Raw genomic sequence first — 9,288 nt, forward strand, 5'->3', positions numbered from 1 at the left:
TAGTAAAAGCCAAGCAGACAGAAGGAGAGGCCCAGCCATGGTGGCTGAGAAGGTGAGCCCGGCCTCCAGCCAACTAGCAGATGGATGTGGCTGCATAAGCGAGCCCATGAGAGTGCAGCAAAACTTCTCAAGCAGAGGAAGAACTGTGAGGAAGAGCAAATCGTTGTTGTTTTAAGTCACTGAATTTTGGGTGTTCTGCCACAGAGCAAACAGGTAACTGATACACACAGTTATATTTCAAAGTGAAGCAGGGGACCAAGAATCAGGACACTTGACCTCTATTCAGAGCTCTGTTCTCTGCCTCAGTTTCCTAATATGTAGAAAGAGGAAGTTAGACTAGATAATGTCTAATGGGTGTTTTAGCTTGAATACCCTAAATGCAAAAGGAATGTGGCCCATGTACACGTACTATTATTTTGGCACTCATTTGACCCCACATGTCAGGGCGTGAGCTCAACATATATCTTGCAGGTGAAAAAAGAGAGCTCCACTTGAGAATTGGCAAATCTGGCTCCCAGTCCCCTAGGCGGACTTTGCCCAGATGTTAGAATGGAAGTATCTGAGTCTGGAGTGTGATTCTTTGCAAAATAAAAGGTGAGGCAAGGGCCCATGGGTCACAGACTCTCGGTCTCCTCACTTTTCCGGGCTCAATGGATCTGTCAGCAGCAGTATGACCCTGAGCTTTCTGAGCGACAGGGTTTGTGTTTACAGTGCATGGGACAGAAGAGCAACAAAAACCACCCCCATTCCCAGCCAAGCTTACTTGCTGTCCGGGAGGAACAGGAGTGTGGGATCACACTTTGTTTATTTGTGGTTCTTTTAAGTGATGTCCAGAGACCCACATTTCATGCTTGTTTGAAAGTGTATATGTAACTGGGGAAGCTGTTAAACAGCAGTTTGCTTTCACTCCAGCTCTTCACTTACTTAGTTATATGCCAGCATGAAGTTCACTGAGCCATAATTCTTCACTGTGCCCTAAGATGGCCAGCCCTTGAGGCCGTCAGAGAGAAATCTGCATCTCAAATTGATAAATATTTTCCAGGACATTATATTTGGCTGCTTATATTTCAATTACCATGGGCTTTTTGTTTGTTTGTTCAAAAGCTTTCTTTGATTGGTAATATGACTTACAAAAAAAAAAAAAGAGGGAAAAAAGAAAAATATCTATTTCAGAAGGAGGAAAAAAATACAAGTCATCGCAAAGTAAACCGAACCAAATTCCTTGAAAGTGCTGAAAACTGCTTTAGGATGTACAGATTCTAAAAAGTGGGAGAAAAGTAGTAATTCATAATCACTGCAAAGGTTTAATGTAATGCAGAAAAGTTTAGTTTAATTAGGAGAGAAAAATCAAATAAGCTTAATAAAAAACATGTTTTTGCTATTTTGCACTGTGTATATTGGCAACAGCCAAAAAAAAAAAAAAAACCTTTGTAAAGATAAATGCAACTTTAAATCAAGTGAAAACAAACCAGAAAGCTAGATGAAGATGAAACCTCAAAGAAATGCTGCCCTCGCCACTCTTCTAAGAGAACTGACAACTGCGATCTACGAGCAACATTTTCTGGCTTGCAAAATGTTCCAAAATGTGCAGGCAGCGCAAGTGGTCTAACTCCTGGCACAACACCCACCAGGCGTTCACTCAGAGATGAGGCCTTTTCCTTTGACTTCCTGGAGTGTTTCTGGGCAACACAATGAAGGCAAAAGCAGGATGACTTCGGAGGCCTTCTGTGGCAGGAAACTGCTGGCTTGAAACCTATCTTTTCACTCATCTCTCCTGTTCAGCTCTGTGTTCTGTAGTTGGCAAAAGGGGTTGGGGGGGCTGGTGCAAAGAAAGCCAAGTGGTTGGGAATGTTCCCCGTTTCGGTCCATGAGAAAGCTGAGTTATGCTCAGGGCCCAGAGCCACCTCCACCTTGCTCCCAGGAAAATGCCCACCAAAGACAGCCTCAAAAATCTGGACAGTTGTGGTCACTTCCTTGGCCACATTATCATGTTCATTTTTGTAACCATCACTAGTAATCAGTCTTAAGAGATAAAAGTTTATTTAGAAACTCAGTCAGCAAGTTAACTGTGGTTTAAAGTGAATGGCTCCCTCTTCTCTCATTTTAGCCAGAGATTTACACCCCTTCCAAGCCGGCCCGGGTCTTCTTTCTGTAACTGCACTAGAGAGTGACTTGAGGTTGCCTCTTACAATAACAAACTCTATTTATACCTTGTAGGGCTGGGCCCAGGCAGTTAAAGCAACTTAGATCGAAACAGGCACCTAGAAAGCAGGAGCAGGCAGCATGGAGAGGCTTTAACCAAGACTCTCCCTCTTTTAAATAAGACATCTTGGGCATTCTGACCATTCAGACCTCAGAGCTAATCTGTAATCCCACAGGACCTCCACATACTCTGGGTTCTGAGTTGTTTTAGGCATGAAGTCTCTTGAAATGTGGGCACAGCCTTATTACAACATCTACTGTTAGGGACCCAAGAAACAGACAGAAATGCTTTTTCTGCTGTTGCTGCTGATCCTGATAGAAACAGGCATTATAACATATACCTCGGTGTCAGTCTTTATTCAAAGAAATCCCTCCCCCAATTCCAGATGTTGTACTGGAATTTGAAAGTTGTATGCACATTGTTGCCCACATACATAATACATATTAATATATTTTAACAGCATAGGGTTATCAATCGTTATTCCTTTTCCTTATCAACATTCTTATTTTACCTAAATCCAGAATGTAGAAGCATAATTAATACAATGCATACATTTACAATGGAGCTTAGATAAGGTATCCTTGGCTTCATTCTCAATTAAAATGTCAAAGGTTAAGTAAATTGACATCTCCAGAGGAAGATGAACTACACTTCAATTTCATCTAGAATTGTAATACCAGCTCTTTCTATAAAACAGCAGTTACAAAAATTTTTTCTCCACAAGCTGTTAAATGGCGCCCCCTTCCTGTCAGTGATGAATTGACAAAAAAGAATTACATTGCATTTTAGCATCTCAAATTATTAGGGTCATATGGATTCCTCAGACACAATTTCATGTAGGGTCCTTCATCAGACATACCAAAATAGATTGCTATCCAGGCAACAAAATAATTTTGTCACTTTAGTGAATTAGTTAAAAATATTTTCAGTAGATACTGTGCTAATCGTGGGAGATAAACTATGGTCCTGACTCTCAAGGAACTCAAAATCTCATAAGGAAGACTATAAGTAAACCAAGTAATACAATACAGGTCAACAAATACTATATTTGATATGTGTACCAAGTGCTGTGATAAAAATAATAAGTTTGCCAGTGTACTTTAATGAGGGCTTCTTTGAGAAGGTAACGAGTAAGGTAGATAAGGAGAGATGTTAACTGTTGACAAAGCATACAAAGCAGGAAGAGAATGAATTCTGAGCAACTCAAATGGAATTTTAAACCCTTGACGGTCTGAAAGGGTGTATTAGAATGAGGACTGGGGACTTCAGGGTGGCAGCTGTGTAAGAACAATGTGGATAAGTCAAAGAAGAAGAAATTAGGGATACATTCTAATGACCTGATATGTCAAGCTGTGAAGTTTAGACTTCAGTCTAAAGGGGACAGGAGACACAGAAAAGCTGTTAAATAGTGTAGTATGCACTTTTATTTTTCACCTCATCCCCTTTGATAACCTGGTCAATTATTTATCTGTAGAACAATATTCACTGGCTTCTAAGTCTATGTTAAACCTTCCAGTATTTCAGAGGGATATTCTTTGCTCTACTTAGTCACCATATGAAAATGTTACAAATCCACAGCAAGAACAAAGCAGAAATAGTAGGATATGATCTATTGTTCCAGCGAGTCTTTGTACAAAAAAAAAAAAAAAAATAGTGAAAAGAGTATGTATCATGGGATCTTTTGTGTAAAAAAAGAAAGAGAAATTAGAAAACATATAAAAATATTATTATTGTTGTATAAGGAAACATGGAGCAATTAACATAAACAATAAAATCTTTTACCTGCCATGGGAGCAACAGGAATGAAGGGGTAGTAATAACCCTCTGAGTACATAACTTTGTAGAGTTCAAATTTTGGAGCATAGTAAATGTTCTATATTTTCAAAAATAAAGTTCACAGGTGCGCCTGGGTGGCTCAGTGGGTTAAAGCCTCTGCCTTCAGCTCAGGTCATAGTCTCAGGGTCCTGGGATTGAGCCCTGCATTGGGCTCTCTGCTCAGCAGGGAGCCTGCTTCCCTCTCTCTCACTCTGCCTGCCTCTCTGCCTACTTGTGATCTCTGTCTGTCAAATAAATAAATAAAAATCTTTAAATTAAAAAAAAAATAAAATAAAATTCACAAAGACAGTGGGAAAAACTGCAAACTCAAAGCAAAAAGAAACAAATAAATCCACTGTATTTAAAACGAAAAATCTCTGAAGGAAAAAAAAAACAAAACAAAACAACACACAAAACTAATGCTAGTGACCATAGAAGACAGTGCTATAAATATAGAACTTCAGTCTGGAGGAAATGAAACTGCAAACAAACCTTGAAATCTCCTGAGCAGGAATTTTGTTTTTGTTTTTGTTTTTGTTTTTTCCTGTGGTATTTTGGGTCCAAAAATTCTAAAACTAATTTTTATGCACTGTAAAATTGAGTATATGTGTTGATGTAATTTGGAAATCAAGATCTTCGTAGTGGGAAGAAGGAAGGTAGAAACACAAAAAGGGGGAAGGCAAGAAAGAATCAGGTGGAGTTGGATTGGAATTTGGAAGCACTGGTATGAATTAGTGATTTCTAAAGAAAGATGTCCATATAATGTCTTTTCCCAGGTCTGTCTGGTGAAAGTGTTTAGAAGCAGTGACACAACAGTAGCAAGGGGCCCACCTACAACCCAGATCTTGGTTTCCCAATGTTATTTCTTGCTAGAAGGAAAAGGGGATCATTGGAGAAATGGCAGATTCTAGGACTGGAACAGTAAAAGTACCAGATGAACACTGAATACCTTAGTGTACCAGAAAGCAAAGACCTTCTGGAAAAAAAAAAACAAAACAAAACTGGGAGAATGTCAAAAAGACAAAGGAGCAAGTTTGAAGAGGCTTTCATCGGCATCAAAATAAGTAAGAACACTAATGCATTATAAGCCACTGACTAAAATAGATGATAGATAGATGATAGATAGATAGATAGATAGATAGATAGATATAGATAGATAGAAAATAAAATGGGGCATTTCCTTATAATAAAATGCCACTTGCTAAATGTGAATGAAGTGGTATAATCTTCATAGTAAATACTGATTTGGGCAAGACTCACTAAAGGGTGCTAAATCTGAGAGAGAAAGCTTATTAATTTCTGAGGGACATCATAACTGTAAGGAGAGAAACAGAACAACAAACATTTCCCCGGCAAATTAGCTGATAAACACTGTGGCTTCTGGATGTGCTATATCCTAAGAAGGGCACAAACTCACTTTTGTACTATTCCCATACTATTCCCACCAGGGATGTGTAACCAGAATGTAATCATGAGGAAAGAAGAGACAAATCCTGATTATGGAAAACATTTTATAAGATAATTATACTGTAGTCTTCAAAAATGTCAATTACATGAAAGTGTTAGCAAGGCTGAGGAACTGTTACAGATTAAAGAATACTAAAGAGACATGACAATTGAATGTAGATTGGGACCCTGCATGAAACCTGCATTCAACGGAGGGGAAAATTCTATTAAGGGCATGATGGGACAACTGACAAAGTTGGAATATGCAATTCAGGGTCAATAAAAATTTTATATCAATGATACATTCCCTGAATTTGGTAACTGTACATTGGTTACATAGGGAATACCATTTTTCTTACAAAATACATACAAAAGTCTTAAGGGGAAAGGTGCACGATGTATGTAAACTATTCTCAAATAGGCCAAAAAATTACAAAAGACAGGGCTCCTGGCTGGTTCAGTCAGTAGAGCAATGTGACTCTTGATCTTGGGGTTTTGAGTTCCAGCCCCACACTGGGTATGAGGATTACGTAAAAAATAAAATATTTTTAAAAAGAACAATTATAAAATATGCATACACACATATAGAGTGAAGATTGTGATAAAAACAATATGGCAAAATGTTAAAAATTGGTGGGGTTGTCTGGGTGGCACAGTCAATTAAGTGCCAGACTCTTGGTTTGGGCTCAGTCTTGATCTCAGGGTCTTCAGATCAAGCCCCATGTTGGGCTCCATGCTCAATGCAGAATCTGCTTAGGACTCTCTCTCTCTCCCTTTCTCTCTGCCCTCCCTCCCTGCTCTCTCTCTCTCTAAAATAAAATAAGTAAGTCCTTAAAAAAGTTGGTGAATCTTGGTAAATGGTATACAGAAGTTTTACTATTATTTTTAGCATGAAGTTATTTCAAAGTGAAAAGTTAAAAATAAACAGAGCCATACAAGATATATGCCCAAGTAATGATGAGTGTAACTTGTCCCAGTTATTTTAATTAACAATGTAGCAAACAACCAGAAGTGTCTGAGAGCCACTTCTAGGAAAGCACATAAAAATATCTGTGTACCTCATAAGACCTACTTTAATTCAGAAGTATTCCTCCAGGGGTGCCTGGGTGGTTTGGTCCGTTAAGTCTCTGACACTTGAACCCAATTCAGGTCTTGATCTCAGGGTTGTAAAGTTGTTTTGTTTGTTTGTTTTTTGTTTTGTTTGTTTTGTTTTGTTTAAAAGGATGGACTTGGGAACTATAATGCACAGTCCCTGCAGGGCCCTGGCAACATCAGAGGCATCCCATTTATCTTGAAGTTCAAGGCTCTAATAATGACCTCCCAAATCCCTTAAGCAGGTGATCCCTAGACGCTTCCTCATAGCCTTGAGAGTGAGTTCTCTCCCTCCACGGTCATCAAACTCTACATTACTGAAGGCATTCTGAGACCAGGGAGAGCAAAGACAATCAAGGGATGGTGCTATAGTTTTGCAGGCCATATTCACAGAAGGAATTATTTTAATAATTTTTTGAAAAAAATTAGAGTCCACATGGTAAGCTAGATAGAGTTCTGGGGCTTCAAGTTCAAGCACATTCGAAGTGTTGTGACTGAGAGTGTCATTAATATTGCATATCTTGAATCCTACTTTTATTCCTTGCTAAATGGCTCACTTTCACACAATCCTTTGCAATTTGCAAATTTCAGGCATACTCTGTCCACAGTAATCATACTGTCTATAGTAACAATAATTATTATTTATGAAGCACTTCATCTGCAGTGAGCAGTCCATTAAGTGGTTGGCATATACCTAATATAATCATTCAGATAGCTCCATGAAGTAATTTTTATTATTCTGATTTTACATGAAGCCCATGTGAGTTCAATAACTTTTTTTTTAACTTTTTAACTTAGCTTTATTATCACTGGCATATAAAAATGTACATATTTAAGGTATACAACTTGAAGTTGTGACAAACATATACATTGTGAAATCATCAAAATCCAGCTAGTTAACACAACCATCACTTTTTAAAAATTTTTTTCAATTTATTTATTTTCAGAAAAACAGTATTCATTATTTTTTCACCACACCCAGTGCTCCATGCAATCCGTGCCCTCTATAATACCCACCACCTGGTACCCCAACCTCCCAACCCCCCCCGCCACTTCAAACTCCTCAGATTGTTTTTCAGAGTCCATAGTCTCTCGTGATTCACCTCCCCTTCCAATTTACCCCAACTCCCTTCTCCTAACACCCCTTGTCCTCCATGATATTTGTTATGCTCCACAAATAAGTGAAACCATATGATAATTGACTCTCTCTGCTTGACTTATTTCACTCAGCATAATCTCTTCCAGTCCAGTCCATGTTGCTACAAAAGTTGGGTATTCATCCTTTCTGATTGAGGCATAATACTCCATAGTGTATATGGACCACATCTTCCTTATCCATTCGTCCGTTGAAGGGCATCTTGGTTCTTTCCATAGTTTGTCGACCGTGGCCATTGCTGCTATAAACATTGGGGTACAGATGGCCCTTCTTTTCATGACATCTGTATCCTTGGGGTAAATACCCAGGAGTGCAATTGCAGGGTCATAGGGTAGCTCTATTTTTATTTTCTTGAGGAATCTCCACACTGTTCTCCAAAGAGGCTGCACCAACTTGCATTCCCACCAACAGTGTAAGAGGGTTCCCCTTTATCCACATCCTCTCCAACCATGTTGTTTCCTGTTTTGTTAATTTTGGCCATTCTAACTGCACAACCATCACTCTTACATGGTTACTATTGTGTGTGTATGTATGTGTGTGTTGAAAAGATTTAAGACATATCTTCTTTTTTATTATTATGTTAAATTAGCCAAGATATAGTATATCATTAGTTTTTGATGTAGTGTTCAAAGATTCATTAGGTGCTTATAACACCCAGGGCTCTCCTTAATTAATACTCATCACCTGGTCAGTATGTTTCTGATAAAAAGAGTAAGAAGCAGAGCTAGAAAAAAGACTGACATTAAAATCCATGATCTTAATCCCAGTTATACCCATCACACCTCATGATCATTCCCATTATTCAAATAAAGGAATTGAGGTCCTGAAAGTTAAAGGATTTGCCGAAGTTTGGAATAGTCTAGTTCAGGTCATGGCATCATCCCTACTCTGGATGCTACAAGGAACACATAAAAGAATGGGCAGAAAGTGCTTTGTAAATTGAGGCATCTGTGAATACCTGAAGATTAAATCTCCTTATTACCTTTAGAAACTTTCCTAGTGCATCATGAGAGCAAGAAGCAGCTGGAATTAAAAGGGGGGGGGTTGAGATACTTTGGAAAACAATTTGGCCATTTCTTATAAAGTTAAATGTACACTTACCACCTGACCTATTGATCCCACTCCTAGGTATTTACACAAGAGAAATAAAAATATATATTCACATAAAAATCTAGATGGCAAAGTTTGTGCAACTTTAATTTGGGTTGTTTCCAATTCTGGGCAATTACTAAAACTTTATTAATAATTGCCCAGAATTGGAAACAACCCAAATATCCTTCAACTAGTGAATGGGTAAGCAAGCTGGAACATCCATGGAATGGAATAGTAGTCAGCAATGAAAGAAAATGAATTACTGATGGATGTAACAATGTGGATGTGTCACAAATGCATTATGTTAAATGAAAGAAGCTATATTCAAAAAGCTGCACACTGTATGGTTCCATTTATATGATATTTTAGAAAAGGCAAAAATATAAGGACATACAACAGAGCCTGGTAGCAGGGGCTGAGTATAAAGAAAGTATATAGATTGCAGAAGAGTAGGAGGTAACTTTTTCAGGTGATATAATTATTT

Source organism: Mustela erminea, chromosome 7 (assembly GCF_009829155.1).
Source record: "Mustela erminea isolate mMusErm1 chromosome 7, mMusErm1.Pri, whole genome shotgun sequence".
Taxonomy (NCBI): Eukaryota; Metazoa; Chordata; class Mammalia; order Carnivora; family Mustelidae; genus Mustela; species Mustela erminea.